At 41.8% G+C, this 15,399-nt stretch overlaps 1 long non-coding RNA gene across 1 annotated transcript in view; it reads right to left on the bottom strand.

Moving 5' to 3' along the window:
• Positions 1–5,986, bottom strand: part of LOC121374210 — a 74,880-nt gene extending 68,894 nt beyond the window's left edge. Inside the window, exon 1 of the long non-coding RNA XR_005958202.1 lies at positions 5,844–5,986. This is a non-coding gene — a long non-coding RNA (uncharacterized LOC121374210). The remainder of the gene's footprint in view (positions 1–5,843) is intronic.
• Positions 5,987–15,399: the final 9,413 nt, after the last annotated feature.

The raw sequence follows: 15,399 nt of genomic DNA, 5'->3' as shown, positions 1-15,399 counted from the left end.
ACGAATTATGAATTTTAATATTTGTTTAGATTAGATCACGACCTGAATGGATATGAAATGTCCATCAATTTGATCCAAACAATCAAGACGCAATCACCACAAAGTTAAAGTTTGTTTTGCTTAACGACACCTCCATAGCACATTGATTTATTAACCATCGGCTATTGGAAGTAAAACATATGACGGCCTTTGATATACCAGTCGTGGTGCACTGGTTGGTACGGGCAAAAATCCAATGAGAGAATGTTTTATTTTTTAACGACACCACTAGATCACATTGATTTAACCATCGGCTATTGGAAGTAAAACATTTGGTAATTCTGACATATACGCTTTCTGACAAACAGGACAGCACATATCACGACCTTTGATATACCAGTCGTGGTGCACTGGTTCGGACGGGACAAAATCCAGTCAGAAAATGGGTCCTCTGAGGTGATACGATCCTACGACGCAAGCACCTCGAGCAAGCGCTATACCGACTCGCGAGCGTTAGATTTCGCCCAACGCAATGACCACGACTGATACTAAAAGTAAAAGTATTCCAAAAATGTACGTCAAGAGCTGTAACACAATACCTACCAAAGACGAAAATATCCAGTATGCCACCTACAGCATTTAAATATATTCCTGCTCGATATCATTGTCTTCAAAAAGCCAATCTGTATCGTTTTATCGTGTACCTTTGTTTAAATGAGAGATATTAAAGGCACTGAAGGACAGTGAACGTTGTTAAAGCCAGAAAATAATGACTAAATATGATTTTAATGAATATTCATCGGTGCTTCTTTTTGTATTCATTTATAGTAGGAGGATGAACTATTTGTTCATTTCGAAACATATTGATTACGTATGACTTGTGTCTTAAGTCTACTGAAATAACTGTAGCTTGAAATAATATGCCACTCATCCATTTGATCAAATTAATGATGTTAAGAATAGCTATTTTGCAGGACAGGAAATGTTTTATTTAACGACGCACTCAACACGTTTTTTATTTACGGTTATATGGCGTCGGACATATACGATTAAGGACCATTGAGGGAGGAAACCCGCTGTCGCCACTTCATGGGCTACTCTTTTCGATTAGCAGCAAGGGAGTTTTTTACATGCACCAATCTCAGGCAGGATAGCACATACCACAGTCTTTGATATACCAGTCGTGGTGCACTGGCTAGAACGAGAAACAGCCGAATGGGCCCACCGACAGGGATCGATCCTAGTCCGATCGCGCATCAAGCGAGCGCTTTACCACTGGGCTACGTCCCGCCGGCGGCTGTTTTGCATTCACAAGAAATATAACACATGACAACACATAAATATACTGAAATGACTACATACATATATACATAAAATTGACTCTTAAGACTGAAACACACACACACACACACACACACACACACACACACACCACAACCCAAGAAAATTGGAGAGTAAATCAACCCTTCTTTATGACGAAACTAGTTTGGGTTATGCAATCGCCAGCACCATGCGACATTTGATTAAAAAAAAAGAGAATTATTCACAATCAACTGTATAATTTGTAACTTTTGTGTTGCGACTGACGGAGATTCATCTGAGAATTGTAAATTATCTTGATTCAAATTTGTAGACTTCGTTTCCATCAGACTTAAACTTGTATCCTTGGTGATTTTGCTAAGCACCGGAGCAGAGATTCGATCAAAACGTGTCCCAAAGGAACAACCGGCGCTTGGCAAAACCCTGACACAATAGATATAACAAGATAAGATCAACATCAAGCTGAACAATCAGTGGGCTAAACTGTTTTCTCGTGAAATCTCGTCCAAATCAAGTCCGGAAAGATGAGGTTACAATGGATGAACACCAGCGGTCTACATGGGAAGTAAAGGAAACGCTTGTGTTTAACGACATCCCGGTACATTTTATTCTACGGCCATTGCGTATTTAAAGTTTGAAAATTGTGGTACTTGGTCATAAGTTGTGGCCACGGCAAGCGTGCTTAAATAGTTCTCTTTGAAAGAAAAAATGTCAGAAATTACCCACGCCCAAGCTTGTTCTTTCTTACTATGGGAACAATTCCTGATGCTAATCTGAACGATAAAACCGTATTCCGATATCGAAATCGTATCTCTGCATAAGGCGGAGTCAAAAGGATGTCATACAAAGTCGTTGCTTCTATGATCCACTATCATACTCCCGTCCTTAGGAGGACCGCCACTCCCATAGGAAATACATAATGTTTCATATCTCCGCGCCGCCCTCAGGAGGACTGCCACTCTCAAGACTGAGAGAAAACGCAAACCTGCACAGAATAGAGCTCAGTGGAATATGCATAGCTGTGATAACAAGCACTCATGAATCACTGTAAAAAGTTAATTCACAGCCTGTTCCTACATGTTTGAATTCTCGGGATATGAGCATGTGAACACATCAAACACTTGATCTAGAAAACAATATGCGGAACCCGCTAACGCCACGTCTGCTACTCTTGTCGATTAGTTTCTGGGGTCATCACAGCCAATGATATACCAGTTATAATATACTGGTTCAATCTATTAAAAAAACCCCAACCCCAATGTATACACCAAAATAGATCAATCTTATGACCTAATACCTCTCAAACATAGGTCTGTGATGTACCAATCGTAGAATGAATGTATGAATAAAATGAATCTGAATGAATTAATAAATTAATATTTAACGGAACCAGCCAGGAACAAAACCATCGGCTATTGGTTTTCGGTGTTAAAGCTAAATTATACATATGTTAAATTCATTAAATAACTTCAAACATCGTCCATAGAGCTGTGAAAAATAAATATCTGTCCTTTTTTTCAAACTGACCAATCCAACTACAGTTATTAGTACTTAGTTTGACGTCTTCTCACATGAAGACAGTACCGCTGCATCTATCCTGTTGAACAGATGATGACACGAGTTACGAACTCTAAAACGGGAGGAATAGTCTATACGTATAACGCCGACGGCAATATGTGCCCCAAAGACCTAATTCCCGTGCTGTTTGCACGAATGATGTACCGCTGGCATGGATTAACGACCTCTCAACACCAATAATTTCGCGATTTATTAAAGAAACATATAGATAGCTGACGCTAGAAGCTGTCTGGGAAGGCCTGTCCAAGAACTGATTGTATGGCTTGGTCAGGAGGCAAATTGCTTTTGTACACTGTCCACCCACATAATGAAATTGTATTTGTATCAACGATCCGTATTAAAACAATTACAACAGTTAAAATGTGTGTTTTGTTTAACGAAAACACTAAAGCACATTGATTAATTAATCATCGGTAATTGAATGTCAAACATTTGGTAATTCAGAGAAAACCCGCTACATTTTTCCTAATGCAGCAAGGGATCTTTTATGCTCATTTTCCCGCAGACAGGAAAGCACATACCACGGCTTTTGACCAGTTGTGGTGCACTGACTGGAACGACCCCCCAAGTCAGTTGAATGGATCCACCGATGTAATTCGATCCTGCGACGCAAGCACCTCAAACGGGCACTCAACCGACTGAGCTAAATGGCTCACCCAGTTACAACAGACACACCTGGCATAAAATAAGTATTACGGTATCTCCCCCCCCCCCCCCCCCCCACCACACACCACATACCTCCCGTGTGCTTAATTTTGAAAAATCTGAACATTATACTGCATGGTTAAAGGGACATTCCTGAGTTTGCTGCATTGTAAGATGTTTCTGACTAATAAAATATTTCAACGATTAAACTTACAAATTAAATATATTTTCTTGTTTAGAATATCAATGTCTGTATATTCAATGTATTTCTGGTCGTCATAATATTTATAAGAAGCCTAAACAGGATTTTGTCTTTAAATAATTTCGTACGTACGAAAAAATCATATTTTAGGAAATAAAATGAAATTTAACCTAGTACAAATATTAGAACGATCAGAAACACGTTTAATATACAGCCACTAATATTTGATGCAGAAAAATATATTTGATATGCAATTACAATCGTTAAAAAGTCTGTGTTAGTCGATAACATCTTAAAAATTGCAGCAAACTCAGGAATGTCCCTTTAAAGTTTGGTTTTGTTTAACGACACCACTAGAAAACATTGATTAATTAATCATCTGCTATTGGATACCACACAGTAGGTAATTCCGCCATATTGTTTTCCATTAGTAGCATGGGATCTTTTATACGCACTTTGCCATAGACAGGAGAACCCGTATCACAACCTTTGATATACCAGTCGTGGTGCACTGGTTGGAACACCCACTCAGATTGTTATTGATAACATTAGGATCGATTGTTTGATGGTTCCATATTTAGTATTCCACGCCCGCTCTGCACCAAAAAAAAAAAAGAAGCCCGACCATATTGAACACGGCCCTATTTCAAAAACACCACTTCGTTCTGGCTTTACTGCGGGTCCTAACTCCTACGGGAACGTGTGCATGTGTAGCATGCCTCGTCAACGTACCAATTAGTTGTAAAGTTCTAAGTCAATAAAGAGGAATTGATCAACAAATCGAATATTCGTTTTACGTGACCAATTTCCGCACTCTGTATACAGGCTACTACAAGTTGCTGCTGCAAGTGTGTAATATAAATGGCTTCATACGTGTGAACTGAGGTGACTGCGTTTTCCACGTAAATAGGGAAACCGGTTTTGCTTCATACGTGTGAACTGAGGTGACTGCGTTTTCCACGTAAATAGGGAAACCGGTTTTGCTTCATACGTGTGAACTGAGGTGACTGCGTTTTCCACGTAAATAGGGAAACCGGTTTTGCTTCATACGTGTGAACTGAGGTGACTGCGTTTTCCACGTAAATAGGGAAACCGGTTTTGCATAATAAATGCGATTTAGTTTTGCACAGGCTACCAGTTGCTCCAAATGTGAAAAATGTAATCTACAAGTTCTTCAAAAATGTGTACTCGCAGTTGATGTTTGAAATTAAATATATAAGGAGAGAGAACTTGTATTTTGGTGTGGCATGTCACACGTAGAATATTTCAGGAATCGTAAGGATGCAAACTGTGCGACAAATCGAGTTATGTTTGTCATACAACTGTGCTTTTAAACACGTACAGCGCCTGAAATAATGCATAATACCAAACATACCTAGCATAGAGCTGTGACAAAACGAGGGAGGAGATGGTGGGAAAGGCGAGAAAAGTAGAAAAACCCCACACAAAAACCCCCACTGTATGGATGGGATTATGGCATCATATGATTCGATTTGCATCGCAACCCTGTTAAATACAATCAGTGTATATTTGTGTTTCATTATACATACTAGACAAATGTTCTAAGTTTACCAGACGGGGGTGTGGTTGGGGTGTGTGGGGGTTCGGATGGGGGTGGGTTGTGAGGGTGGGGTGTTGGTCAAATACTCGAATTCGTGGGAAAACCATAGAGATACTAGGGCAAAATGAGCTGGATTCAAACCATTTCACCATGTATTTGCATCATTCTAACCACAATATTAGTTGTAATTCAGGTGAAAATGCGTAGTGATTCATATGCAACACGATATATAGCTGTTTGGCAGTAATGCTAATATGAATAAATGTTGTTTTGGGATTTCCAAATTCGGGCATTTTCGTTTACTTGTGTCAAACTCAGCCTGCCCTCACACTCCCCACCCAATACAAAACTGCGAGCTCTAACGCCAATGAGAAGGCTACGAATTCGTAATTGCCCCCGCTCCCCACCCCATCCCCATTCTCATGCCATGTCACGCAAAAGCCGTAGCGTGGAATCGTGACAGCGAAACACTGTTGACATCTTCTCACTTGGAATTAAAACGTATGACCAACAGAAATCGATAGAATGTTCGTTAACAAACCGACAAACAATTCTTACCTTCGTTTGACATGCAACCCGGATTTGTCTACGTCATTCATATCCTGATGCTGCATGCAACATCTGCGTAGGGTGTAATCGCCTGCGAAATCGTGCATGCGAGCAAATGGTTTGCAGACGTGTGTACACACAGACGTGAAAAACAGAGCTCTCTATCTCCCCACTTTTGTTGTCTGCCCGATTCTGAATTTCGCTCTAATCTGGAGTCAGGAAGAATGCGGCAACCAGAAGTAAGGTCGAGTTTGAGATCGATAGCGTTGATTCCTGCCAACAGCCGCTGCAACCGGCAAGATACCTCAGAACTATTGCCAACAAAAATGAACGGCGGAAAGATAATGCCGGGTAATTGGTTGTCAAGTGATAATGAATGACCCCAACTTATGCATCTTGTGAATGAAATGCCTACACTACCGTTCACAGAGGCTACACGCATACAATTGTTTTCTTTAAAAAAAAAGAAAAAAGGAAAGGGATGTGGGTATTTGTTTAACAACATGGTTTGTGAAGGATGTTTCATGTATAATGCGCAAATTCTGTCCGTAATCCGTAACCGTATACGTAATGCATAATGCCTAGAGTGAATCGATACGTAGACGTGTAAGTATACGAGTACAGAGACGTTGCAGGGCCGTACCCTGACCAAAATCCATGGGGGGGGGGGGGGGGGGGGGGCACTAAATTTTATAAATTAATTTAACATCAAGTTATGGTAAGATATGCAATATTTATTGTGTACCAAGCAAATAAGAAAGTTCACAATCATGTGTCGTCGACTTCAATCAAAGCGCTCGTGAACGTTAGGGACCATCAAAATTTCATCACTTCTCTCTAACCGAATAACCCGCGGAAGGGGAGAGAGGTGAGGAGGGGGGGGGGGGAGGGGAGGGGGGTAAAACGCCCATGCAAATAAAAAGTCGAAAAAGGAAGTGTCCAAAAGTTCGGTTTTTTTTTTTTACTGTTTTTTTTTAATTTATTATTTATTTATAAAGTGAAATTCTAAACCTGTTTTTCTATCTTTTAATATATTTTACTAATGCAAAATACAAGTAAAACTGCCGTTTTAATAAACTCGTGTGCGTTTTCAATCAACGAATAACGTCCACTGTCAACATACATCGCTCACATTTTGACGCCATTTTCCTATATATTAGTTCTGGAAGCGGTCAGCCAAACGGCAGGTTAACAGAGAAATGGCGTCAAAATCTGAGCCTTGCGTGTGGACAGAGGACGATATTCGTTGATAGAAAAAAAACTGCACGAATTTTTTTAAACTGCAGTATTGCTTATATTTTGTTTTAGTAAAACATATTAAAATATAGAAAAACAGACAAAGCACCTTTAACAAACATTTTCACGAACTACACGTAAACTAGTCTCGGCAATTATACGTAAATGTCCTGTTTCCGATTTGTTTCAAGATTTGCCGAGTCTGTCATTTAAGATACACCTTGTCAGTTTCGTCCTACAAGTGTTGTGGCACAAAACATTTCAACACCTGCTTTTTCCCTGACTAAATTAGTTTGGATGGGGTAGGGGGTGTTGAAAAGTATTAGAGGGTTATTCCTTTAAGGAGAAGTGATGACATTTTTAGACAGTCCCTTAGCGTTCGTGAACACGTGTCGGTGAACGCAGCTTTGACAACGCATGCCTTGGTGCAACTTATGTGCACGCATTTTGTTTCTGGAAACGATTCTGTAGGAATACAGCTATATTAACTCACCTCATTACAACAACAAAAAAACACACAAAAAAACCCAACACTTTTATATTATTTTATAATAGTAGGGACAGTAGTAGTAGGGTCTATTAAGATGATTAGGCAATATACAATCAGCATTAATTTTATTATTCAACTGAACACATCGTGTCCGTGACATCGATTGTGTCAACATTAATGCAAATGGTAATTTTTCAAGACTTAACAGCAACTTACCTTGTTGATTTGTGAAAAAAAGACGATACATTTTGCTGTGTGTATCTCTTTGCCTTCTTAGCGCTAGGCGCATCAGAAATTGGAGAATTGGATATTGCCATTTTAGATTTTGTATTCTCGAAATATCAAACTATTAGGGTTTCCGTTATGCATTTCCTGTTCTATTTTTAGCGCGTTGGTCTCGATATACAGTATTATTATTTAATATGGACGGTCAGAGACCTGTAGCCGTATAACATATTATAACCTCTAGAATATTACCTGAGCGTATGACATACAAAATACAGGGAATTAAACACTATACAAATTAAACCCTGACATTTCTATGCTATTACTGGAGATATATATAAAAAAAAAAAGGACAAGATTCTCAGGGGGGGGGGGGGGGGGGGCTGCCCTCCAGCCCCCCCCCCCCCCTCCCTGCCCCCCCGGAGGGTACGGCCCTAGTTGCATTTTCAGTGATTGTTAAGATTTACGCATACGGATAACGGACAAACAGAATTTGTGTCTAACCTGGTTATTTTGATACTTGGTGGAGACAGAAACACAACAAATCCACTGCCGAAAACGTATCATTACATAAAATATATCTTCTTCTTTTTCTTGTTATTTTCTTTGTTCCTTTCTTTCTTTGTTTCCTTCTTTGTATGCAGTTTCCTCTAGGCACTGAGTGACACGGGAAAACAGCTCGAGTCTATCGAGTGTTTAGATGCTGCAACCCATCGCATCTCATGTAAGCGATCTACCAATAAGCTACACCGCACTCCTTTCTGAAAGGCGTTTGCTACTCTGAAATGTGTGGGGCGGGATTTACCTCAGTCAGTTGAGTGTTCGCTTGAAGTGCTTGCATCACAGTATCGAACCACCTCGGTGGATCCATGCAACTTACTGTTTTTTGTTTCTCTCTATCCAACCAATGCACCACAACTGGTCAAAGGCCGTGGTATGTGCTTTCCTGTCTGTAAGAAAGTGCATATAAAAAATCCCTTGCTGCATTAGAAAAACTGTAGCGGATTTCCTCTGATAACTACGAGAATGATCATATGTTTGACATCCAATAGCCGATGATTAATTAATAAATGTGCCCTAGCGGTGTCGTTAAACCAAACAAACTTCTGAAATGTGTATCTTTCCTGGTCATTACCAGACTCTGACTCGGAACTTTATTTACGTGCTCATATACCCGAATGGTTTCAGGCACCCCTGTCTCAGGTCAGACCAGTGAGCTGACCTAGGACGAAGTAGTCATTACAATTTGCCCATTGGGCTATTTCTCGTTCCAGCAAGTGCTCCACAACTAGTGTAATAAAGGCCGTGGTATGTACTATACTGTTTGTGGGTGGTGCATAGAAAAAAAAAAACCTTGCTGCTAATCGAAAAGAGTAGCCCATAAAGTGGCGACAGCGGGGTTTCTCTCAGTATCTGTGTGTGGTCCTTAACCATATGTCTGACGCCATATAACCGTAAATAAAATGTGTTGAGGTCGTCGTTAAATAAAACATTTCCTTCCTTCATTACCATTTATTATAAAACCCAAATCTGGCATATAAAAAATTGTCAGCGTTTTTGAAAATTGGTTCTATCCTGTAGACATCAAGGTAGTTGGTAGGATGACGTTAAGATGTCTACCATCTTAACATCATCGTACCAACTACCAAACACCTTGGTGTCTACAGGATAGAACCAATTTTGATTGAAGGAGACAACCGTATATACTTGACACAGGTCAAGTGTTTTCATTTTATTCTTATTTGTTCGTGTTTACTTATATCTAATATTAAACTTGAATACCCATCAGCAAACAGCTCATTTATTGGTCTAGAACAACTGTTAAGAGGTTAGCGGTTTGTGAGGAATGAGAAATGAGTTTGTGTACTCGCCTTTACCCCTCGAAAGAGCTATGCACTCTGGAACCATTATACTACGCATAAGAGTACGAGACAGGGAGGCAGGGAGGCAACTGCTCCCCTGGTGCTGAGGACAATCATCAAATTCGGACAAAAATTATATAGATATTTGGGCGACACGAGCTAGCCTGAAACGTTTTGACCGTGTATTTCCATAATTCATGATTCGTATGCTACCCTATATAGCTGTTTGGCAATAATGCTAAGATAAATAAACGTTGTTGTCCATTTTTATTTAATTCGGGCAAAACTCAGCATGCCCCTCCCACAAAAATAGAAGCCCGTACGTCTATGATATTACTTGGATACGACCCCAGCATCTGACATCCCTAAACCCAGAAGCTTAATATATCACTCCGTTATTGACAGGTAGGCCTAACTTTGTCACTTATCGTGGTGTTATGTTTTCAACAACACCAGACACCTGCCACCATTCCAGCAACAGCGAGCGATGCCAACATTGGCGAATTCGTTGACGGGTCCAATATGTCTACATTTAGTTTAGGTTGGATAGTACCAAAGAAGAGAGTTCCGTGTCAAAGTTCGAGGTGCACCTCAAATATTTACGGAGTAAAAGCAGCTGTGGGTGTGATTGATAGTAATATGTGACTTTGCTTATTTGTGCAAATACTATTATCCATTGACAATAAATAAATACAGTTTATTTGTTATACAGTTGTTATGCAGTATATACCAGAGGTTGAAACTAATGTGGAGTACCCCCAAAAATGGAACTGCAATTTTCAGCAAAACACGACGGTTGATATTAAAAACATTAATTAAATCTCTTAAATGGTATGTGACCCCCCATTTTTTTCTTGCAGGTAGATTAGATGTGAGGTGCCACACTTTTTATTGCTATACTTGGGTATGTTGATAGGCTGCTCATATCCGTTTTATTAATAAACGTTAACATTATCGACAATAGGATTTGATTTGGTCTATTAGAACCTTTAACTTGAAGCGCATAAACCAGCCTTGTGAACGTTTTCATTCCTGCTCAGTTTGGCTGAACTAAGCGCAGCCCCAAGTTCAGCCGGAACTATATATTTGATTGGTTCCCAACGTGGTCATTTGGTTTAACGTCAAGCGCATAAAACAGTCGGGCGAACTTGTTTTTTCTGCTCAGTCCGTCCGGCTGAACTCAGCCCAGGAGTAAGTTCAGTCAACCGCTTGTCGCTAACGTCCGCTAGACTGTTTTATGCGCTTCACATTAAACCAGATGGCGACGTCGGGAACTAATCAAATAGTTCGCGAACGTTAGCGAAACGTTCGCTGGCTGAACTTAGACCTGGTGCACGCCATGGCAAGTGTCATGGCGGACATATCGCGTGACTGGGAAACGTCCAATAGTTGTATTTTGCTGCACTGAACGCTGATTGAAGTGACATGTTTTCGGTCTAGTGTAACGCGATAATCGACTGGCGCGAACGAGTAATCTCGCACTGATCGCCAGCATGCTGATGAGACGGCTGTTACTGGGCAAGTATTGGGCACGGCTATATTACATTTGTAAGCCGGTACTCAATTATCGGCCATTTATACACCGGTTCTCAATCATCACTAAGGGGCGGAACGTAGCTCAGTGTCAAAGCGCTCGCCTGATGCGCGTTCGGTCTAGGATCGATCCCCATTGGTAGGCACAAATTGTATTTGAAAGGTATTTTGATAGCCCGTGGCTAGTCAAAGCCAATGTGTGCCAGTCGATCCAGCCAGTGCACCACAATTGGTATATCAAAAGCCATGGTACGTGCCATCCTCTCTGTGGGATGGTGCATATAAAATACCCTCTCCTTTCTATGACTATATGTCAAAATGACCAAATATTTGATATACAAAAGCCAATGATTAATAAATCAATGTGCTGTGGTGGCGTTAAACAAAACAGCATTAACTGTGGCTGCAGTTGCTGTCCTTTTTACAAACGTGATTATGTCTTATACGCGTATAACTACATACATTTACCATGCTTAAACACCTGCCGTAGCCCAGTGGTACAGCGCTTGTTCGATGCGCGGTCGGTGTGGGATCGATCTCCGTTGGTCGGCCCATTGGGCTGTTTCTCGTTCCAGCCAGTGCACCACGACTGGTTTATCAAAGGCCGTGGTATGTGCTACTCTGTCTGTGGGATGGTGCATATAAAAGATCCCTTGCTGCTTATCGAAAAGAGTAGCCCATGAAGTGGCGACAGTGGGTTTACTCTCTCAATATCTGTATGGTCCTTAACCGTATGTCTGACGCCATATAACCGCAAATAAAATGTGTTGAGTCCGTCGTTAAATAAAACATTTCCTTCCTTCTTTCTTAAACACCTGCCTTTAAGAAAACAGGCCGGCCTCGGTGGCGTCGTGGTTAGGCCATCGGTCTACAGGCTGGTAGGTACTGGGTTCGGATCCCAGTCGAGGCATGGGATTTTTAATCCAGATACCGACTCCAAACCCTGAGTGAGTGCTCCGCACGGCTCAATGGGTATGTGTAAACCACTTGCACCGACCAATGATCCATAACTGGTTCAACAAAGGCCATGGTTTGTGCTATCCTGCCTATGGGAAGCGCAAATAAAAGATCCCTTGCTGCCTGTCGTAAAAGAGTAGCCTATGTGCCGATGATAAGATAAAAAATCAATGTGCTCTAGTGGCGTCGTTAAATAAAACAAACTTTACTTTACTTTATGCCTTGGTCACATATGATGCTGCCGCCGCACGGTTCTCCGGTCTGCGGTTTGTAGATGGGATTTTTACAAATCGTACGGCTTTGCGGGCTGCGGAAGCAGTGTTCACAAATGTTACGGGATCCGCACGGCAATCGTAAAAGTCATGAAATCAAATGCGTGAGAAGACCGCAAGGCGCTAGTTAACAAACTGCGAGGCGCCCTCACGGCGACCGCAAGGCAATCGCAAGGCGTCCTCACGGCGACCGCAAGGCAATCGCAAGGCGCCCTCACGGCGACCGCAAGGCAATCGCAAGGCGCCCGCACGATTGTTGCGGCCGCCGTACTATTTTCTAAGGGTAAAAATCGTGAGATAACCTTGAGTTCACCTCACGGCCACTGTACGGTGACCTTGCGATACTACATGCGGCGGAGTTGCGGCCTACGGCCTTGCAATTTCCGAAAAAAAGTTTAATGTCAAATTAAAAAAAATCGTAAGCCCCTGCGACAAGCAAAAATACTTGAGATCGCCTCACGGCTACCGTATTCTACCGTGCAGCCACCGCACGGTTATGGCAATTTTGGGGACTTACGGCCGCCGCCAACACGCCGCAGGCCATTTGTGACCACGGCATTGAGAAAACCGGGCCTCACGGCGACCGCAAGGCAATCGCAAGGCGCCCACACGATTGTTGCGGCCGCCGTACTATTTTCTAAGGGTAAAAATCGTGAGATAACCTTGAGTTCACCTCACGGCCACTGTACGGTGACCTTGCGATACTACATGCGGCGGAGTTGCGGCCTACGGCCTTGCAATTTCCGAAAAAAAGTTTAATGTCAAATAAAAAAAAATCGTAAGCCCCTGCGACAAGCAAAAATATACTTGAGATCGCCCCACGGCTACCGTATTCTACCGTGCAGCCACCGCACGGTTATGGCAATTTTGGGGACTTACGGCCGCCGCCAACACGCCGCAGGCCATTTTGTGACCACGGCATTGAGAAAACAGGGCCCAATTTCACAAAACATCGTAAGCCTAGCTTTGCACGTAAACGTAAATCTACGTCTAAGCCACTATTCTTATTACTATTATAGTTCATCAAATATAGTTTGAAGCACACATATTTTATTTTATTTTGTCTTGAAAATACTCCAGCTTCCGTAATGCGTGAAATTTACACCAAACACGTGCAAACGCACGACCAGTATAACTGCTAGTAGCAGACGTAAACTTACGATCATTTCGATTCCATCCAAAACTTTTATTACAATTTTTACGTGATACTGACTTTTATTATAAATTTTAATTTTATCTCTATCTGTGGTATTTGTATATTTCGCACTGTTCTTTACACTGTGGTTTTTATTTGTCTCTTGAATTTTTATATTGCTGTTGATCATCACTTTATTTGTTTACATTTACCATAGTTTGACACCCAATAGCTGATGTATTTTTCGTGCTGGAGTGTCGTTAAACATCTATCCTATTCTATTCTATTCTAAACTTACGATGTTTAGTGAAATGGGGTCCAGGCTTCGTAAATTCGATACTGTGTTTCCGGAAACGTGATCCAACCTAGAAAGAAATGCCGACCATATATTACACCTGCGCAAAAGTTAAGCACCACCCACATCAATAGTAAATCAAAATATATTGACATGACCAGGCTGCCATATGCCTTTTGTTTATGCTAACCGGTTGTATTACAAGTGTGAAAAGCACGTGCATACCAGCATACATGTCAGGTGAAATCCGTGCCATGCACAAAACAGACGCAGGGAGTGACATGCTACGGAAATGCAGTTTGAGGCTTATACCATAACATAACAATTTAGGCGATTTGTTTGTAAACACTATGGCAAGACGAAGGTTGGCTGCTGCCACAAAATGGCAGATTATTGGTATGCATAACACGGGTATGTCATGCAGAGAGATTGGCAGACAAATGAACATTAACCACACTGTCATCAGTCGTTTTGATTCAAAAATACGCTCAAACTCATGATGTTAAAGATAAGGCAAGATCTGGACGACCGAGGAAGACTGATGCACGTGAAGACCGAGTCGTAGTACGACTTGCAAGACGATCCCCATTGACCAAACGGAAGAGTGCTAAGAAGTCAATGGAGAACACACAACAGAGTGTCCACGTCCACTGTGAGGAGGAGGTTGAATGCTGCTGGGTTGAGAGCTCGGAGACCAGTCAGACGTCCTCTACTCACTCAACATCACAAACAAGAGCGTCTGAGGTGGTGCGCCGCAAGAGCCCACTGGAATCTAAGGACCTGGAGAAGAGTACATTGGTCAGATGAAAATCGGTTCCTGCTCCACACAACGGACGGTCGAACTCGAGTATGGTGATCAGAGGCACGGCCTACGACCAGCGGAACATTCTGGAAGAGGTTCCCTTTGGTGGAGGTTCAGTTATGGTCTGGGGGTGCATCTCCTTTGACTGTAAATTAGATATGGTGACTGTACCCAGAACACTCAATGGGCAGATATACCAGGATACCATCTTAGACAGAGGTGTCGTTCTTCATTTTGACAACCATGCACTTGCAAGCCCGCCCTGTCTTTAGGATGACAATGCCCGACCTCATCGATCCAGAGCAGTACTCGACTATCTGCAGCGGAATGCAATTGAAACTCTACCGTGTCCTGCAAGGAGCCCTGACCTGAACCCGATAGAGCACATATGGGATGTTTTGGGGTACATGGTGAGACAAAGGGATCCTCTTTTGCAGAATTTAATGGAATTGACTCAGGCACTTCACGAGAAATGGCAGAGAATACCGCTTTTGAGGATTCGTCGATTCGTGTCCAGCATGAGAAGGCGTGTCCAGTCCGTCATCCAGGCACAGGGTGGATATACCCAATACTAACCAGTGACAGACTCAAAACCGTGTTGAGATGTTGGTTGACATTTACAGATGACTTTTGTGACCATCAGGTCATTTGTATCAGCTGTGGATCAATAGTTTTAAGCTGTATGGCAAATGCTCATTTTCATGTTACTTGTTCAAGGGTTAATAAAATTATACGTATCTCCATGGCATAATCATTAG

This window comes from Gigantopelta aegis, chromosome 6 (genome assembly GCF_016097555.1).
Source record: "Gigantopelta aegis isolate Gae_Host chromosome 6, Gae_host_genome, whole genome shotgun sequence".
Lineage (NCBI taxonomy): Eukaryota > Metazoa > Mollusca > Gastropoda > Neomphalida > Peltospiridae > Gigantopelta > Gigantopelta aegis.
This window is presented reverse-complemented; position numbering and strand designations above follow the sequence as displayed.